Genomic DNA, 21494 nt, shown 5'->3' with positions numbered 1-21494 from the left:
CCAGGTATCTGTGCAAAGGCTTCTCCCCATATAGTTTTTTCAGATGGTGTGTTTTCATGCAACGTGCAAACAATGCTAGGACTTTGGGCATCCATAGAGGCAAGATCCACTATACAGGCTAGTATAGGTCAGGTACACAGCAAATGTAGTGGCTTGTCCAAACTCCTATGATGAGAAGTGGAATTCAGAATAGAACCATAGAGTTGTAGAGCTCAAAGGGACCCCAAGGGTCATCTAGTCCAACCCCCTGCAATGCAGGAATGCTGCTCACCTCTGTCCCTGGGTGGCCTTGAAGCACCAGCTTTCTGGTTAACAGCCAGATACACTGTCTCGTTGCACAACTATTAGAAGCACAGTTTTCCGGAGCCAAGTTCAACTCTGTACAACAGATTACACAAAAGCAGGGTGTATATAGCCCTTGGAGCTAAATAAATAAGTCACCTGAAATCCAGTTGTTCTAGAATGTTACTTTTTGACTAAAAGTATTGGTGGCAAACACACTGCTTGCTTTAACAGGTCAGGAAATCCCCTTCTGCTCCAGGAGGTGACCGGCCTCCCTTAATCTGTAGTGTCTGATTGCATAACAGAGGCACTGAACAAATGGCTTGCGTTTAATCTTTGTTTCCTTCCATCTCAAGCAGGGCAAATCAACTCCTGAGCAGACCCTGGTGCTGCTGCCTATTGCTGAGCTCAGACAGTGATGGTATTGATCTCAATGAGGCCATGGAGCACTAAGCAAAAGGTTACAGGCTTTCTGATCTGTCTTCCCATAAAAACCCAGTTTCAAGCCTCAATCACGGCATGTGCTAGGAAAGTCATTATATATTTTATTTATAGTTATAATTATAAAAGTATCTATGTACTGGCATATTGTAAAATGTCAGGGCAGTTTATTCTGTTAGAAGTTAAAATGCCATTTTAAAAATAAAATAAAATCACAATTATGTTTATTTTTGTGTGGATGTGCATGCGCTTAATACCTCAAATAGACAAGTTTAGCATCTCAAATACAGCCTGTTGCTTCTCCTTGTGAGCCATGCATGAAACTCTGCAGTTGTCATTTTAAAAATACTGTAGGAGATTCCCCCTTTTTTCCGAAAGAGATGAAGACTACAATGGCTACAAGTCATAATGGCTATGCTCTGCCTTAACACTTCTGAATACCAGTTGTTGCAAACTGCAGGAGGGGAGCATTGCTCCATTGCTCAGATCCTGCACTGGGATTTCCCAGAGGCCTCTGGGTGGCCACTGTGAGAACAGGATGCTGGAACGGATGGGCCATTGGCCTGATTTTGTAGGTTTTTCTTTAGTTACACACATATCCACTCAGAGTAAGCATTACAGGCTGTAGCAGAAATCATATCGCCCATTGGGCTGTTTATCTGTTCTTCCTGGCATCACTTTCCCAAGTTTTAGGCAGGGATTTCCTCCAGACCTGCTATATGGTGGGGACCAGGGTAGAATCTAGATACGTATTTTTAAAAATGCTGTGAAAATGCTTTATTAAAAAAAAAAATTCGAATTTGCCATCGCCACCTAGTATCACATTTGTATAACACACTTAAAACAGACCTAAAACGTTATGTTTGCAGCTGTATAGCTCAGTCCCAGATCTGGGACCTTACAAACGCAGAGCATGTGGTTTACAACTAAGCGATCTGCCCTCTGTCTTTCATATGACTGGATACTACACTGTTCTGGTAGCATCTGTAGAAAAAGTGAAGACTTCTCCCTAGAGATCAGGAAAATCTGGGATGGGGGATGCTCCACATCATTCACTTTGCCGTTGTGGTCCCATTCTGCAAATGTTGGTGGTGTGGTGTATCATCCACCTGTCACTTCCTGCCCCAGTTAACCTGTGAATCAAGTCTCTCCATGTGTTAAAAACAAACACTTTCAAAAACCGGGGGCTGCACTCCTAAACCCAAAGGGTTACCGAGAAAGAGAAATCCGAATGCAGCAGGCATTCTGTCAAATGGACTGACCAGTTTTTGGTATTTGGAGAACAAAAAACAAAACGAAAAGGCTGCGCTACGCAATCCAAACACCTCCACAGTATTGACTCATGGTTTGTGCTCATTCATTTGCAAATCCATTGAGGGGTTCTAAACAGCTGCAAGGTTATCATCATCATCATCATCATTTAAAACACTCCTGCCACTGCAACTTGAAAGGCCAACGTATTTACATGGTGGAAAAAGAAAAAAAGCAAAGCATTGCAATAAGCAGAATGAGGCAGAGGCAAAGTTCACCCAGCTATTCAAAGTGACGAGGTATACTTTTCACCCTACTGAATGATAAAGCTGATAAGACAGGGTTAGATATTTCTAATGCTGACATTCATGCTGGTGATCTTCTTAAGTTTAAGTTGTTGCTTTTTAAAAAACCAAACCATCAAACCAAAAGCTGTATACTGATATAGTGGTACCTCTGGTTACGTACTTAATTCGTTCCGGGGGTTCGTTCTTAACCTGAAACTGTTCTTAACCTGAAGCACCACTTTAGCTAATGGGGCCTCCTGCTGCTGCTGCGCCACCGCCGTGCAATTGCTGTTCTCATCCTGAAGCAAAGTTCTTAACCCGAGGTAATATTTCTGGGTTAGCGGAGTCTGTAACCTGAAGCGTGTGTAACCCGAGGTACCACTGTATGTGTTAAGATGTCTTTACATGCCCTTTTCCTTCAATTGAATTGCAACTGACAGCTTAAAGCCAGATTTAGGGGGTCCCCCTGCCCCAAATCCATTTGTTGAGGAACTAAGGTGTTGCAAGGAGCTTTGTTTGTTCAAACAGCATGGCTTTTGCAAGGCTTACCTCTCTTTATTGGAAATGAGCTACCCTACCCCTTGAAGTACTATCAAACAAAAGCATCAGAACACACATAGCATGCAATAGCATTACACCTCTTCCCCAAAATCCCTTCTCCGTCTTGTAGGCCCTTGCCGTGCCTCAAAGTCATTGCCCTTTCCCTTGTTCCTGGGCATTTAACAGCAGGAGAAGATTTAGCTTTGCAATATAGATCCACTCTGCTGGGAATAAGCTCCACTGAAGTCAGTTGAATTTAGGCCCTCTTTATTGAGCAGTCATCCTGATTTGCTTGCAGGGAGATTATACCACTTGGGCTAGTTAATGAGAATTCATTCTGTTTGTGAGGACTCAGGGGAGGTTGCACGGTGTTGTGCCAAAGTTTTATCCAGCACTTTCCAGCTCTCCTTTCTCCATCACTTACTATACTGCAGAAGTCCTATACGGTATTTGCAGGGAATGGGTTCATTCTGCAAAACCTCCCCATCAGCTATAATTGTGCAGCCTAAATTTGGAATTGGTGACTGAATCACACCCAAAGACAGTGACAGTCTGGAAACCCTCTTCCTTTTGAGCAGGTCTGCAGAGAGCTTTGCCATGCAAGTTGGTGAAGATTTCCCATCACTTTATCCATATCAGGAGAAGTTGTGCCTGCTTCGTTTCTGTACATAAGGCTGCTGTTAAAAACACAGGCACAGGGCTTGCTAAATAAGATGGTAGTTCTAATTTCATATTTACTGTATTGGCATGAATCTAAGCTGCACCCAAATCTAAGCCGCATCTTTAAAATTGGTGGGAGGGGAGGGGGGAAAAACCAAACACCGTATTTTTCCGTGTATAAGACGCCCCATGTATAAGATGACCCCTATTTTTTGAGCCCAAGATTAAGAAATAAATATTTTAAACATTCCGTGTATAAGACGACCCCCAAATTTAAACTTAAAAAATTTGGGGGAAAATATAGTCTTATACACGGAAAAATACAGTATAAGCCACTCCATTCCTCGCTGCTCCTGGCGGGGGGGGGGGGGAGCCATGCCGCAACCTTTCCCCTTTCTGACTTTCTCCCTCCCTGACTTTGGGCAAGAGGACGGGGGACTACTCACAGGGCAGGCGCCACTTTGCCATGCTCCTGGCACTGTTTGCCCCACGCTCCTGGCTGCATACCATAAAGTAGCAAATATAAGCCACACTTTAACTTTTCACGGTCGGGATTTGGGGGAAAAGTGAGGCTTATATTCAGGCCAATACGGTATTATCTTTCAGCCTTTCCTCCAGCTGGATTTCAATGACTAATTTAAAACAACCTTGTCGCTTCTGATAGTGTAATTGAAGGTGGCGAATCCTGTAGGAGCATTGCCCAAATGGGGCTCCTGATAAGCAAAATGGCAGTATCAACATGTTCAAGAGAAGCCCATGTTTTTCAGCAGTGAAAACAATATTTTTAAGAAACATCTAAGAGACCAAAAAAAGGGGGGGAAATGCCCACAAAGAGGTGCAATGAGGACAGAGCATGCTCAGCAGCTACAGAAGTGGGCAGGAACACAGGGAAGTGGGCACTTGAAAAGAGAGAGTTGAATGCTACCATCAGCCTAGACAAACAGAAGATAATTTCATTTGGTGCCTAAAAAATAGTAATTTGGGTGTCTGGAAATTGCACTTAGGAAAGATGTTCCACAAATGGATTGTTGCCAGAGAGACAACCCTGAACCTGATAGCTCCCCAACTCATACCTCTGGTCCTTTGCTTCACACAAGGTGAATCTTCCTAAACAGAAGACGACGCACAGCAAAACAAGACGTGTGTTTTCATGGCTGCACATGGCAGCAGCCTGCTAGAGCCACACAATTCCCGCATGCAAGGCAAGAGGTGCTGCTACGTTCTGTTGGCTCATAATTGACACGATCCCCCTGCCTCCCCTCTTTCAATAGATAATCAAATTTTAGCTTGGGGACTTCAATAATATCCCTTCCCATTTCCCTTCTCCTGGTCTTTTCATTTCCTGGAATCCATCACAGAGAGCTTCTCTCATGCTAATTAAAACTAATAACCAGCCCTTACATCCCATTAGGGTTGATTCTGAATTAAAAATCTACGAGCTGTTTCCCTTAATGAACACTATGGAGAGAGTTTGGCAGCAGAACGAGATTCATGTCCCCCCCCACCACCTCTTGTCTCCTTTATTTTGCTCTCTGCTTATCTCAAAATAAGAACATATGCAGGCCAGAGTCAGGCTCATTTCCCGTCCCTAAATGCTCTCCAGACTTCCTGCAAAAAACAAGACTTCTTTGCACATCCTGTCCCTAGCAGAGTTGCTATCGGGAGGATATTGAACATGCAACAGGGACTGGAGCACCTGTAGGCTTAAAAGAGCCGCTGCTGTGTGGTGGTTAGAATTTTGTACTGTGTAAAGGCAGTTCTGAGTTCGAATCTCCATTCAGCTATGAAACCCCCTGCGTGAGTGACATTGGAGCAGTCACCCAGAGTTACCTAAAGGTAATGGGTAAAGGGACCCCTGACCATTAGGTCCAGTCATGGCCGACTCTGGGGTTGCGGCGCTCATCTCGCTTTACTGGCCAAGGGAGCCGGCGTACAGCTTCCGGGTCATGTGGCCAGCATGACTAAGCCACTTCTGGCGAACCAGAGCAGCGCACGGAAACGCCGTTTACCTTCCAGCTGGAGCGGCACCTATTTATCTACTTGCACTTTGACATGCTTTCGAACTGCTAGGTTGGCAGGAGCTGGGACCGAGCAATGGGAGCTCACCCCGTCACGGGGATTCGAACCGCTGACCTTCTGATCAGCAAGTCCTAGGCTCTGTGGTTTAACCCGCAGCACCACCCACGTCCCCAGAGTTACCTACTTGACAAAAAAAATTTTAAGAATAAAGTGGGGGGTAAAAGTGATAACCATGTTTGCTTCCCTGAATTCCTTGAAGGGTGGGATAATTAAATAATGCCATGGCGATGTGCAAGAAAATGTTTTTGGCATTTTGCTCCAGAGGTGAGAAAAGCTTCACTAGCCTCTTGCGGAAGAACATTGGCAAGTGGAAATATGGGTAAATGAAGCTTTTATCACCCCCGGAGCACCGTGACATGACAAACTGCACCTGCCAATTTTCTCTCTCTTCTGCACAACAGTTAGACGTATTAGAGACTTGCCTTTTACTGCATCTATCACCCCATGGAAAGCATGATCAGAGAGAGGAGGACAAGCATTAGGAAATGAGGAAAGAAAGCACTTTTAATACTGAAATGATGCAGCCAGAGCCACCTTGCCTAATGTTCAGTTACTGCCTTCTCACTGGAACCATATCCTAAAGCATGAGTAGGCAAACTAAGGCCCGGGGGCCGGATCCGGCCCAATCGCCTTCTAAATCTGGCCCACGGACGGTCCTGGAATCAGCATGTTTTTACATGAGTAGAATGTGTCCTTTTATATAAAATGCATCTCTGGGTTATTTGTGGGGCATAGGAATTCATTCATGGTTTTTTTTTGCAAAATGTAGTTCGGCCCCCCATAAGGTCTGAGGGACAGTGGACCGGGCCCCTGCTGAAAAACTTTGCTGACCCCTTTCCTAAAGACTGAGACCTGCTAACTAAGGAGTACAAGTAAATTTCATTAGGACTGCAGGCCTAGGCATATTCCTCATAGTAAAGGTAAAAGCCATCTGTGGACAAATGCCGGCTCCCTCGGCCTGAAGCGACATGAGCTCTGCACCCCACAGTCTAGTTTGACTGGACTTAACCATCCAGTCAAGGTAAGGGGTCCTTTACCTTACCTTACCTTTTTACTTTACCTTTTTACTCCTTTTACTTTACCTTTTTACTCCTCATAGTAAACTCCATGGAACATAGTGGGACTTCACGTACAAGTAAATATGCACCAGGTGGGGGGAGAGCTGTAGCTCAGTAATAGCGTAAGTGACTTGATCTTCATGTTTCACCCTTTTGATTGTACAGTGGTACCTCGGGTTAAGTACTTAATTCGTTCCGGAGGTCCATTCTTAACCTGAAACTGTTCTTAACCTGAAGCACCACTTTAGCTAATGGGGCCTCCCACTGCTGCCGCACCGCTGGAGGACGATTTCTGTTCTCATCCTGAAGCAAAGTTCTTAACCCGAGGTAATATTTCTGGATTAGCGGAGTCTGTAACCTGAAGTGTATGTAACCTGAAGCGTATGTAACCTGAGATACCACTGTATATTGTTTGACCTCTGACTGTACAGAGGACCTTGTTGATTGGATGGCCTGCAAATGTCCTATAAATTTCCTAAATAAACAAGTGTTATGGAAGAGGTCCCAGGGTTCAGTCCCTGCCATCACCAGATTGGGCAGGGAAAGACCTGAAATCCTGAATACATGCTGGCATTGTAGACCATTGGTAGGGAACCTCTGGATCAGGGGCAATGGTAACCTGTAGGTATCTCTGAAGGCCACAGCTCTCACTAGTCCTGCTCCTTGAATGCTTTTGCCCAGACAGAACATGTATTTGAACTATGGCATTGCCTCTTGCTTAGTAAGACTTTAGTTTGTGCTGAGAGTTGTTCAGAGACCCCTGTTCCCCTCACAGAGCTACAATTCCCAGAGTTCCCTGTAAAGGGGGGTTGACTTTTAAGCCACTCTGGGAACTGTAGCTCTGTGAGGGGAACAGGGGTCTCCTCACATCTCTCAGCACCCATAACAAACTACACCTCCCAGAATACTTTGCGGGGGAAGACATGGGTACTTGAAGTGATGTCATAATGCTTTAAATGTAGAATGTGGTCTCATAAACACCCCATTCCTGAGGGGGCAACCCTTTGCAAATATCTGTTTCTCCATATCTTGAATATGGTATCGCATGACAGAAAAGCGACTGCAAAATTTGGCCAGAGAAAATATGCGTTCCAGAGCTCTTTCACATTCTGACCCATCTGTTCATGAATCATGCTCAGAGAGCTTGAGTTTAGCCAGAGTTCCTCTAATAAAAGCAGAACTGAATTGGAGATGTAGCTGGTCAAAATACGCTCTCTCTCTCTCTCATCCTTTTAAAATGTGGCATTAAAAAAGAACCTTTCGGCTTTTCTAAAAGTATATTGATTAGTTTCATTAAACAGGACAGCAACAAACCTAACCACACAGAACTGTTTCAGCTACAAGCCTGTACAAAGCAAAACAGAGTACAGAAGCAAGAAACGTCATATTATGAGTGCTCTGCTCTCGTGCATTTGGAGATTCATCTTAATGCAAAGATCCTATGCCTCATGCATTAACCCACTTTCTGTGAGCTTCCACGTGGCCTCTCCACACTGGAAGCCGGGAGACTGGGGGATATAAATTATGCTGTCCCTTAATTATGAAAGAGAAGAACCAAACCCAAACCTCCTCAACCTATCCCTTCTTGACACACCCCAATGGCCCTCCTTCTCTGTGTAAGATGATCCAAGAGAGATATCTCCCAGACCTAATTAATCCAGATCAATATTGGTGGCTCTGATTCTGCTTGTTTATGTGGCATTAAAAAGAACATTTGAGTTTCTCTTTCATTCTTTGTGGCGTAGACGAAGGTGGCTACTGAAGAACAAAAAGTGGAGGTGTGCACCTTTTGAGCTGAATGGACATTCTAGTCCAGTCTTTGCCAACCTGGTGCCTTTCAGATATTTTGGACTAGAACTCGCAGCAGCCTCTGCCAGCAAAGTTGTAATCTAAAGCATCTGGAGATATCACATTGGGGACAATCAATGTAGTATGACATTCACAATACTGATAGCTTTGGTCCGCTTTCTCAGACAGGGATGGAGGAGACAGTCTGTTCAGCTTGCATTTAAAGCTGGAGCTATCAAACCTGCACTTTCCTAAACAATATGCGAGCCAAAGCACAGCTCTCCTTACCCAAATTTTTCTATACATATCTCTGCCCAAACAGTGTTTGCAAAAATGCATGTATTAGGGGAAAGTGTACATAAAAACAAATATTAAGTGAAAAGAACATCAGAAGTGCATTATATTAGAGGAAAACATAGACATTAGTCAAAACTGCATACGAAAATGTGTTTGTGGAGTGAAATTTGCACCAAACCGTTGAAGAGTTTTTATGAAGTTTATTTAAAAATAATAATAATGCACAAATTGCTGCAGAAATGCAGAGAACTGAATTTAATGTTGGAAAGATGGAAAACTGAGTTTGACAGAAATTGGCAGATCCTTCCATCACAGCTGTTAAGAGTGTTGGACTTAAATCAGGGAGACCTGGATTCAAATCCCCACTCAGGCATTGAAATATAGTCAGAGTCGAGAGTGGATTTCATGCTCATAGTGGTGAGGAGGAATCGAAGTTCCCCCAGAATGTCTGCCTTATATACATTATTTACACAAAGGGCCCCACGTGATTGGCTAATTCCGGGATTCTCCTGTAGGCCAATCAGGTTGTGGATTCCCTTCCACCTGGAGCTGGATTGGGTGGCTCCTGTGGACCAATCAGACTGCTGCATTCTGAATCCTATTCAACTCAGTACATAACAGGCATAAAACTGAGAATGAATGAGATTGCCACCCAGAATCACAACAGCATTCCTAGCAGGGTAAAATGGAGTTGGGGGGAAATCTGCTCAATATCTGAGCTCTTTGGAGGGGAAGGGCAGGATTAACAAAATAAATTAATTAATAAGTGAAGAAACAAACAGATTTAAGCATTGAATGTTAAAATGCCTTTCGTATGTTCCTGTGGCTTGCTGGATTCCTTCCCCCCACCCCCACCCCTGCAGTTTGGAGATGTTATGTAACAGTCCTGCACAGATCAAAAGATTAGGAGCAAACACAGGTTTTCTTAATACTCTTACTCATTTCCCTGGTAGTCTCAGTGTGTAGAATCCCAAGTGGTCTCCCCATCCAGTAGGAAGGGGGAGTGCCAGGTGTTTTAATAAACCTCTATCCTAGTATGAAGAGGAAACGTTCTGTAAATGAATTTTCCAAGACTGGGATGGAATCCAGGACATGGATACCAAGAAATAATTCCTTTCAACTTCAAAATGACAAGGAAGCTAGGGATCAGAAGGCTGAAATTATTTCAGTAGGGATTGGGATTGTCATGGGGAGAACCAAAGGTTTCCTACCTCTGTGATACATCATAATTCTCCCCCCACCATGATTCCCTGAGAGGGTAGGCAGCTGGGGCAGGGAAAACAGGACTCCTGAACCTTTGATAGTTGTGCAGAAGAAGGACGTTTAGATGTGTTATAGGAATTCTAAGGTCTCAAATATAGAATAAATGTTGATAATTGCTCAAGGTAAACACATACCGTATTTTTCGCTCTATAAGACGCACCAGACCATAAGGCACACCTAGTTTTTGGAGGAGGAAAACAAGGAAAAAAATATTCTGAATCTCAGAAGCCAGAATAGCAAGAGGGATCGCTGCACAGTGAAAGCAGAAATCCCTCTTGCTCTTCTGGCTTCTGTGATAGCTGCACAGCCTGCATTCGCCCCATAAGACGCACACGCATTTCCCCTTACTTCTTAGGGGGGAAAAAGTGAGTCTTATAGAGCAAAAAATACGGTAAGTATATAAACCACGTGTCTAAAAAGTACAGGAGAGCAATCCAAAAGACTCTAAATGCGTCCTTAATCCCTCTAGCTATCCCAGATAGCAATCAAGGGAAGTTCCTGAAGGGATTCCTCTCCTATACCTATGAACCTCCTTTGTATTAATTGTCACTGTTTGCCCAGATGCCCTGCATTGAGGGACAGACATCCCGATGGTCTTATCAAATGCTAATGTTTTTGTGTAAACAGTGTCTGGAACTATGTAAAACTTGCTAAATCCTCAGGAATATCACACCTTGGCCTGCCTGAGCCACAGTAACCCCTCCTTGTGTGTGATGTAATTTCTGACTCTTTGTAGAGGGGATGTCCAGTTCTTCTCCACGCCAAAATGAAAACCCTTGCCTCCTTTGCTAGGAGTGGAGGGAACTCTGTTGCAACAGAAAATAAAGATCTGCCTTGCTTTCACTACACCTTGCCTCCATCCATTCATCTCTGACCGATGATGGATTTAGGGGACTCAGTCCCTTGGGGAGTTGGGCAGCAAAAGCCAACCACACCTATTTTTCTATATCAGATGACTTAATTTGTCATGTAAGTAATGCCTGCCGATAGCCTTCTTCATCTTAACTGTTAAAGGTGCAGGTCCGCCCCACCCCCCATCTGACCATTCTATTGCTAACTGCCCTGGGGTTTTTTTTTGGGGGGGGTGTTATATGGATTCCTCTTACCCAGTTAAGGCGCCTGATATGCACAAATCACCTGGGAAGCTGTTTACCACATGGAGATAAATATTATTACTTTACCTGCTAACTGAGCTGCTGTTTTAAGACAGCTATAGGAACCAGTTCTAATGTTGGCAACCCTAATTATAGAATAGATGCAATTCAAGCATATTTAGCTAGTCCATAGATGCATATATTAGCAGCATTTTAAAATAGCACTCCAGGGGGGAAATGGGGGTGTGGTGACACAGGTATCTGGAAACAGAGAGTTTTGATGCAATATCTGTCATTATATATTCAGTTGCTATACTTGGTTCCTTTGTATTAAAGGTAAAGTTAAAGGGACCCCTCACCATTAGGTCCAGTCATGACCGACTCTGGGGTTGCAGTGCTTATCTTGCTTTACTGGCCGAGGGAGCTGGTGTACAGCTTCCGGGTCATGTGGCCAGCATGACTAAGCCGCTTCTGTCAAACCATAGCAGCACACGGAAATGCCATTTACCTTCCCACCGGAGTGGTACCTATTTATCTACTTGCACTTTGAGGTGCTTTCAAACTGCTAGGTTGGCAGGAGCAGGGACCGAACAATGGGATCTCACCCCGTCGCTGGGATTCAAACCACCGACCTTCTGATCGGCAAGTCCTAGGCTCTGTGGTTTAACCCACAGCACCACCCGCTTTCCCTTTGTATTATTATTATTATTATTATTATTATTATTATTATTATTATTACTACTATTGACATCAGCACCACCACTTACCTGCCCTTCACCCTAAGATCCCAGGGCAGGCTACAACAACTAAAAATACAATATTAAATTTGCGCAGTGTGCTCTTTATACCACATGGACCTGTTCTTAAATCAGACTCTTCTTGATGTATTGATGCACAGCAGAGTTAGGGAACCTGTAGCCTTCCAGATGCCGTTTGATTCCAACTCTCATCAGCCCCAGCCAGCATGGCCAATGCTCAGGGATGGTGGAAATTGGAGTCCATGAACATCTGGGGACAGTGGTGGCAGAAGCAAAGGAGTCAGAACCAACAGAAGGTAGAGCCAGCTAAGGGCTTGTCCACACTGGCCTTTACTGTGTGTCTGAGACTGTCTGAGTCCAAGATTTTGGGGCATCATTCATGTGGAGTCGCCCTCAAGCAAAACCCATCCCACATTTTTTGTTACATGAATCCTGGGAAATCTGAAAAGCAAAGCAAATCTCTTGCTGTCTGGCTATTGCCATTTGCATTCTCTTCAGGTCAGGTGGAGCCAGAAAGATGGTGTGAGATCTAATGGAAGGCGAGCAGGAAAAATCCAAAGTATGCTTGCAGAGTGAAAGAAAGAAGAGAACCTTCCCCCGCTGCTTTTATTATTATTTATTAAATTTATATACCACCCTTCAGCTGAGGATCACAGTACGTAAGTGTCATAACATAATAACAAACAAAACAATAACCTCCTGCACTTCCCCCTGAAACTTGGATAATAATAATAATAATGATAATAATAATAATAATAATAATAACAATTTATTATTTATTATTTATACCCCACCCATCTGGCTGGGCGGGAGGGCACAGGGGCGTACGAAGGGGAGCAGTCCGCCCCAGGTGCCACCTGGGAGGGTGACAAGATGGCCCGCTGCCTCCCACCCATCTGTAAAGCGGCCGAGGGCTCACACACTGTCGGTACGGGCGCCATTGGTACAGGCTGCCACTCGTGCACAGTCCGTATGGGTTGCTTCGCATGCATTGCCAGGCACTTCGCCCCGCTCCTCAGCACCCCGCACCAGGTGCCAGAGCTTCCTCCGCCACTAGGAGGGCATAGCTTTGTTTCTGACGAATGATGGAGGTTTGCTTGTAGGGCCACCTTAAACCTTGTTGCCAACACGAGCAGCACATCAAATCGGTTGTTTGGCCTGAGAAATTGCGGAACGGTTAGTGAATCTATACTCGTCCCCCACAAAAAAGAATAGAAATGTGGCAGCCCCACCTAACAAGGAAGGCTGGCTATGGGGCTGCCCTCTGGACTGGTGGTAAGTAAGAAGATCAGTGGCTTTGGAGGAATCCGAACTGAGGTTGGTGGGGCAGTGCCCCATTTGCCCTGAGGGACTGGGCCCCACTGACTGGTGGGACACAGATTTTCCATTGTTAACATATAGCATTCCTGGTTTTTTTTTTGTGGGGAGGAGGCATGAACTTTTTACGATATAGATATAGATATAGATATAGATTTAGATATAGATATAGATATAGATATAGATATAGATATAGATATAGATATAGATATAGATATAGATATAGATATAGATATAGATGAGACCAGCAACTGTCCTACCATGGTGGAAAGAACATAGCATAGTCTTTTGGACAGGTTTTCTGGTTGATACCTTACTTCCATCTCCCCCTCACCTTGCCTCCAATCCACACTTTAAACCACAGTGTAATGGTGCTATAATCTAACAGGTGATGCTGAGAGAAGCTATGAGTAAAGCTGTCCCCAATTCATTGTTCTGCGTTGAAGACCACATGAGAAAAGAGCTAGCTTTTTTAACTGAAAACCCCCCACAGAAAATCTAGGTGTGAATAAATGTGTGTGAGAATCAGCCCATGGGTGACAAGTAAGCAATACTCAACACACTCCAGAAACTGGGCATCATTTGCTCTTCCTGCCTGCCATGAGCCCTTCCACATTTGGAATCTCTGCATAGGCTACTGTCTGAGACATTTCTGTATCCAGATTAAAAGCGTTAGCCTCAAATCTCCTAATTTAACCAGAATCTTCTCTATAATAGTATTCACTGGAGGAGCCATCTGGACCAGGGACGTTATTAGCTTAGAATAATTTAACTGCTTTGCTAATCTCATCCAATTTCATAGGTTTGTTCCAGTTTCCCTGCAATGCATTATGGGAAGACTGGGCAGCGGTTTGTCTACTCTCTCTGTCAGCATCAGCTGCCTTCGGGCAGCCGTGCAAGCTTCAAGCCTCCTCCTAAAATCCTCCAATTTAAATGAGGCATCCTCCTGCCCCAGTGATTCTGATACTGGCAGTCGAGTGCCTCTGAGCATGTGCAGAATACTTTCCCCATTTGATTAGAATCAGCTTTTTAAAGACTGGTGGAAAGGACAGCATAGCTAAGCATGCTGCTCCTGTTTGCTCAGTGAACTCCAATTCCCAGAGTGGTTTAACAGTCAATCCGTCTTCCCAAAGAACTCTGGGAATGGAAGCTCTGTGATGGGAAGAGAGGTCTTCTAACAACTCTCAGTGCCTTAACAAACTACAGTTCCCAGGATACTTTGGGGGAAGCCATGACTGTTAAAGTGACACAAGAGTGCTTTAAATGTATGGTACAGATGTTGCCTTATCATGTGGCCTCCATTGCTCCAGACTCTTGGCTGTGTGTGTGTGTGTGTGTATTGCAACAACGTGGTCTCTGTTGTTGCCATTCAGTGCTGACCTCTCACTTTCCCCTTCCTTTTCTCTGTTAGCTCCTTGTTCTCTTTTTCTTTCTTGCTCTTTTCTTTTCACAGATCTGTTTGAGTTTGCTGCTGCTGCTGCTGCTTCTTCTCCTTCTCCTTCTTCTTCTTCTTCTTCTTCTTCCTCTCCTCCTCCTCTTCCTCCCCCTCCCACAGCTGGTTGTGATTTATTAATGTAATTCTTCAGTTGCATAGACATACTGAAAGAGCTTTGCACAGCTATTTGGGCTGAGCTGTGTGCCTGTGTGATATTTCAGTTATTTGTTTTCAAGTTTCCCCCACCCCCCAACTAAATCGATACTAACACTTTAATAAATAGAGAGAAAACAGTGCCAGGTGTTTATTGCTCAAACTGGGTTGCTACCTTCCAAACAAGAGAGAGAAATTATTATAGCAGCTGTGGAGCAGGGAGACATGGTGGCTTAGCGCTGGAGTCCATTCTGAATATAGCAGATCATCACTGAAACACATTGAAGTAAAAACCAAGAGAATGCCCAGCGTATAGGGCATCTCCTATACAGTGGTACCTCAGGTTACATACGCTTCAGGTTACATACGCTTCAGGTTACAGACTCCGCTAACCCAGAAATAGTGCTTCAGGTTAAGAACTTTGCTTCAGGATGAGAACAGAAATTGTGCTCCAGCGGCACAGCGGCAGCAGGAGGCCCCATTAGCTAAAGTGGTGCTTCAGGTTAAGAACAGTTTCAGGTTAAGAACGGACCTCCAGAACGAATTAAGTACTTAACCCGAGGTACCACTGTATTACTGAGCAACAGCTTTCAATTTCTACATTGGCAGGATTTCCTGGGGTCACACCAACTTTCTTTTCTAGCAAAGCTCCTATGCATTTCATAGTTATACTACAGCTAGGGGGGAAATGCATTGTTGATCCAGTATGCTGGAGAAAGATGCACCTGTTGAATATCTGCCTGTTGTGCAGCTACAGATGTTATCCCTGCTGCTAAGGTTTTTTATCAGGTTCTTTCCCATCAGTGCTGCTTGCCCTGGCCTGAGTGTTCCACACAGCCTATCTTAGTCTTCCATCATGGAATGCCTTCCAAATGCTGACTACATCTCCCATCATCCCTGATCACTGGTTATGGTGCTAGGGCTGATGGGAATTGTAATTCAGCAACAACTGGAGAGCACCAAATTGGGTAAGGCTGCTCCGCCTGATCCCTTCAAAGAAATGTGTGTGCCAGCATTCACATATGTGTGCTAGCATTCGCTCATCTCGTGGAAAACATCTCATTCCTCCAGGATTAATCACCCAAAGCTGCCACAAATCAAGGAGAGGCAGTCAAACAATGCCTAGCAAGAAATCTGAAGTCATGCCATGTTCAATGTCATTGAAGCAGTTCCAGCATTTGTTATACTTGAATCAACTCTGTCGAATTATCAGTGTCAGGTAATGGCCATTAAACACAACACGAAACGAGAGATAAATATGAATGTCTCAGAAGAGAACATATTAGAAAAGCATGTGGAGAGGGGGGAAAGGTATGCTTATTGTATCTCTCTCAGGCAACATCATTTCACCATTAAAATCTTTTGGATCCATCGCAACATCAGCATCCAAACACATGCTGAAAAGCTGCAACTGGGCTTGGATTTTCTGCCTGTCCACACCAACTGCTCATGTAGCAAGAAACTTGTAGGATGGTAACACGATAGTCACAATTGTTTCCTGTTGAACAACAGCAACACTTTTCTGGGTACTTTTGGCTAGGTGTAAACCATTCAGTTGAAGCCTTTTCATCAGAGGGGTTAAATCACTGGTCCAGGAGGCTCATCCAGCCTGCCAAGTCTCACTTGATGGCCTACTAGCCACCCAACAAAATATGGCAGTGCTGCTTTGGAGAGGGGGTGTGTGTGTGTGTGTGTGCGCGCGCGCGCGCGCGTGTGTGCAGATCATCTCTGTTGACTGTGTGCACAGAATGCTTTCCCTATGGGGAAAGGCTTAGCAAAAAGGGAAGAGAATATTCACTACGGATAGATAGCAACAACAACAACAACATTTCACAAAAATATATGCTGCTTAAAGTTCAGGCGTGTTAGAGTGGCAAAAGGACTATAAGTACACTCAGTGGGTTTGGAATGTTTCCTACCATTCGCCTGTACAGAATGATTCACAAAAGACCCCTTGTTTTCCATACCTTTTAGACTCATGTACTTATTGTCTGCAGTGAGTCATCTTCTCCATTGACTCTTGGCTTGATCATCTTCCTACAACTGTGTTTTCTCCAACCATTTTGTGGATCAAGCTGTTAATTGTCTGATTCATTAGGGGAGGGGAAAACAATCACAGCATCTCAATTCAAGCGATATTTTCAAGGCTTTTTGAATAAAGGTAACCTTAACTTATTGAGACAGCAAAATCACCTATTGTTCACTTGTGGAAATGTGGATCAAAAGCTGCTTGTGAAATGTTTGCATTAAGGTCCCCAGAATGCTTTTTCACGGTGGTATTTAATGGTATTTTTTTAAAGAAAGAAAGAAAGAAAGAAAGCTCGCCACAGTTTCAGCCCTAAACAAAAGATGTAGATCATGATACAAAATTAAATGAATCACGAGCAAGAGAGAATGTTTAAGGAACTAGAAGAGATGGTGATATATCACATTAAAATTATCTCAGGACAAGTGATGGATGGCCTCTCCAAGCTCAGCCTGAATTAGCTCTGATATTATCTGATATTTTTTTCCAGGGGGGGAAAAAATCTGGATCATTTCTCCAAACTGATCTGACACCCAGAGTAATAATCCCAACCTCTTAATTTTCTCCTGATGGATGTAATGAAGAGATGTTGCTTTTTATATTCAACAGGGAAAAAGTTTAGAAATTGCTGGGGTCCCAGATTAATTGAAACCTTTCCTTCATGGGGGACCTCTGGGCGATGGATACAGATACAGATACAGATACAGATACAGATACAGATACAGATACAGATACAGATACAGATGATATAGATCTGTGCAAGCACAAAGTATCTCTCTTGCTCCAGACTCAAGATGGAACAAAGACTTCAACTCATGGACAGACTCAGTGACTAACAAGCTGACATGCCTAAATCACGTATATAGATGGCACTGGGCCGTTACCATAGCAGCTGGTTCCACTGACCTTGCACCTGTTGACTTATCTCAGAACATAGGGTGATTTGTGCTCATGAAGGAAATTAACCTCTTCTTTCGTGTCCAATTCCTCCAACACAATGCTGTGTGAATGCTCCAAAAAAATACTACAACAACTTGCATGCCTGAGGTGCACTGATCTCACAATAAACACTCCTTTGGGGCCACCTTCTGTCCTCAAATGCTGGTTTCTTCTTCTTCTTGCATCCCTGATCTCTCCATCTTCCTACCTTTGTTGCCTTCAGTACACACCGGTGGGAGCACCAGATTGGCTCAGTTGAAGCATTTGCACCATACTGACCTTGCACCCATCTCACCCCCACCCCTACCTCCTGGTAAGTAGCAGCAATGTGACTAAACTGAGGTCAGGTGGGTGCTCCTCTCCCTCCTGCCATCTGCTACTGTTTGGTGCCCTGTCCTGTGGATTCCAGTTTCTGCCACTTTCATTTGAAACTCAAGTGAAAGCCAATGTATTCTTGGAAATGTTTGGCCTTTCTGAGGAAGGTGCATTTGGCCATTATTACACATAAGAACATAAGGAGAGCCCTGTTGGCTCAGGCCAGTGACCCATCTAGTCCAGCACCCTGTTCTCACAGTGGCCCATGTGGTGCCCATTGGAAACCCACAAGCAGAACCTGAGGGTAACTACATTCTCCCCTCCTGCAGTTTTTAGTAACTGGTATTCAGATTCATACAGTGAAGGCACCTATCTGAAGTCAATAGACAGAGAGTCAATAGGCAACCAAAGTGTGGGCAATGCCACACTAAATGCTTGGTTTGTTATTGTTGTTGTTGTTGTTTTTACAAATGTGGATTGATTGATATGTCAGGAACCATGCTGAGGGCTGCCCTGAGGAGGAATGGTGGGAGCCACCCCCTCCCCCAATCCTGAATCTTCCCAGGAACCGGAGGACAGATTTGGAAGAGTGGTTTGCAAAGGGGCATAGTTTAGAAGGCAGAAGCTGGGAAATACTCTATGGTGAACAGCTAGAAGAAGAAGAAACACTGGGGGAGAGAGGGTTAACAGATTCACAGTCTCTGGACAGCATTCCTCCACCACCCTCCCCAAAGGCGAGAAGAGCTCAGAAAGTCTCAGAACAGAAAGCGCAGAGGGTACAAGCTCAGGTTACAAGACGTAGGAGTGACGTAGCTTAATAGGGATGGAGGGGAGGAGTGGCCTTTAACTGGGAACACCGCCATTTCTAGGAGACGTGTTCTTTGTTCTCTCACTGTGATTATTAAAGATTCTAACTGGTAAGATGTTCCTTTCGTTTGATCTTCTTATCTACTTCCACTGGGGGCGGCGGGGGGGGGGGAGGAAGCCGATTCCCCGAAGCCTGACAAATATGGTATCTGCTGCAGTGCAAGTTGCACATGTCAAAGCGGTCAAGTGGGCATATATGAGGTAATGCAAGCTTTTAATGTGAAAGCCTCAATTTATAGTATGCACTTGAATCTCTCCTGCAAAATCATGAGCGTCTGGAGAGGCTCTGTGCTCCTTGCTTGGGTATTCATTATGTGGCTCTAACTCTGGATTATTAATTATTATTATTATTATTATTATTATTATTATTATTATTATTAATTTTTATTATTTATATGGTTTGCTCCATCCTCAGTCCTGGCACAACTCTGGTTCCTGGCTCTCTCTGACTGCTGCCTATAGCTCAGCCCTGATAGTAAGGGGAGTGCAATCTGCTCCCGTACTATCCAGGCACCTCTTGGATATCTGACAACTTGGAGCCGAGAGAGGGCTATAAAACAGGGATTGCATCTTTGTCCTGCTTTGCATTGGCATTCGTGGGACAGCTCTATTAAGTGGCTTGACATAATTGGACGCTGTGATAATTGAAGACTGTACCGTTGCTAGAGATAGGAAGTCAGTAAAAGAGACATTAATTGCAGAAACTGAATCTCTCCAGCTGCTTGCCTTCTGCCTGATGCTATTCCGGAAATTCGCATTTTAGGATCCTTCCCTCTGCTCCATTCTGTTCTCTGTTCTTCAGCTTGAAGTCCCAGCTTAGTACTCTAGAGATCTAGGGATGGGGGAGGAATTGGATTTGGTTTGCTTTCTAATGAGAAACCACCTAATTTGCGCTTCTCAAATCAACACACAGATCAAACCATGGTTATCCTTTGAAACTGACACTCCTCTGAATTTTGTGATGCTGTTCTCTAAGTGAAAATGCATACATTGGAAGTGTTCATAAAGATGCATATATTAATGGACCTAAAGCAGAAAAAAATGGATTAGATCAGTGAGAATTGCTTGCAACAAAGGAGTCAAACTGCATACAAAAATGTGCATTTAATCCACACTAAAATGCTGACAGATTCTCATGGGGATTTTGTGTTAGAGCTAATTTCTGTGAAAATGTAGAGAATTGAATTTCGAAGGGGGGAAATGGAAACTGAGAGAAAATGAAATTAAAAGATCTGCTCATTGCAATAGCTAACCACTTGTTAGTTAAAAGTATATTTGTAAATTGGCTTGAAATGCCTCCTAAAATCTCCTGCTAGCCAACTGGATGAATCCAGGGGCAGGGGATGCTCATATCTTCTCCCTTCCTAGCCACCTGGTCTCTGACATCTGGTCTTGATATCCTTGGAGTCAGACTTTGCTTCATTCTTCAGTAATCAGTTACTAATTCCTAGCTCTTTGTCTGAGCACTGCAAGAAACAAAGTGTGGATTCATCTATTTAAAACCTTTTAGAAATTTGTATGTGTGGTTTGCTGCCCCTACCTCCCCACCCTCCCACAATAAAGAGTGCAAACTGGAAATTCCCGGTTCATTTCACCAAACACACTAATATTATGCATAGGTAAAGGTAAAGGTACCCCTGACCATTAGATCCAGTAGTGACCGACTCTGGGGTTGCACGCTCATCTCGCTCTATGGGCCAAGGGAGCCAGAGTTTGTCCTCAGACTAAGCCACTTCTGAAACCAGAGCAGCACACAGAAATGCCGTTTAGCTTCCCGCCAGACCGGTATCTATTTATCTACTTGCACTTTGATGTGCTTTCGAACTGCTAGGTTGGCAGGAGCAGGGACTGAACAATGGGAGCTCACCCCGTCACGGGGATTTGAACCGCCGACCTTCTGATCGGCAAGTCCAAGAGACTCAGTGGTTTAGACCACAGCGCCACCCGCATCCCCTAATATTATGCATAGTTGTATAGTAATGCACTGTGAAAGGCTAGAGATCACCATGGTGGCTAGGAAAGCCACTTATCATCTTTTTGCTAAAAGAAGAGGAAATCCATCACCAAAAAGAGAAGAATGGAGGCCACAAATCTGCATGGCATTTGCATATGTTAATTTATAGGGTATATATGCAAATCTAGAAAAAAATACTATATTTTTAAATAGAAATATAATACATCTCAGCATAATGAGGAAGACTGACCAGGTGACTTGAGTCCCTGCTCAGTCTTTGGTCTGGGTGCTAAGCACCAACTTCAAGGTCACTGCCAGTGGAACCAATATTTGCTAGTACTAGTCATGCAAATTATGAAGCCAGAAACATTCCACAGATGAAGACCCCCACTATGACCTCGTTTTATGTGATGTCTCTCTTCTTCTCCCAAGGAGGGGAGAATGTAGATTTTCTTCTTCAGCCTTTCATTTTGAAGATGCCAAATTAGACAGCGAGTGCTTTAGAAAACAGGAATACAAACTGTACAATTATCCTTGGGATGATACACTCCAATCACATATCACTACAGTTGTACCTTGTTTTGCGGCCGGGTTCTGTTGCGGAGCCCGGGCCACTTGCCGAAAAGGATGCAGGGCAAAGCACTGTGTCTGCACACACACGCGGAGCGGTTTGCGCTTCTGCGCATGCAC

At 44.1% G+C, this 21494-nt stretch overlaps 1 long non-coding RNA gene across 1 annotated transcript in view; it reads right to left on the bottom strand.

The window, feature by feature from the left end:
- The window catches only part of LOC310764838, a 133011-nt gene extending 122810 nt beyond the window's left edge, over positions 1-10201 (bottom strand). The window contains exon 1 of the long non-coding RNA XR_014549256.1: positions 10081-10201. This is a non-coding gene — a long non-coding RNA (uncharacterized lncRNA). The remainder of the gene's footprint in view (positions 1-10080) is intronic.
- Positions 10202-21494: the final 11293 nt, after the last annotated feature.

Source organism: Podarcis filfolensis (assembly GCF_964270895.1).
Source record: "Podarcis filfolensis genome assembly, chromosome: 6".
Lineage (NCBI taxonomy): Eukaryota > Metazoa > Chordata > Lepidosauria > Squamata > Lacertidae > Podarcis > Podarcis filfolensis.
Note: the sequence above shows the minus strand (reverse complement) of the source record. Positions and strands in the feature narration are given on the sequence as shown.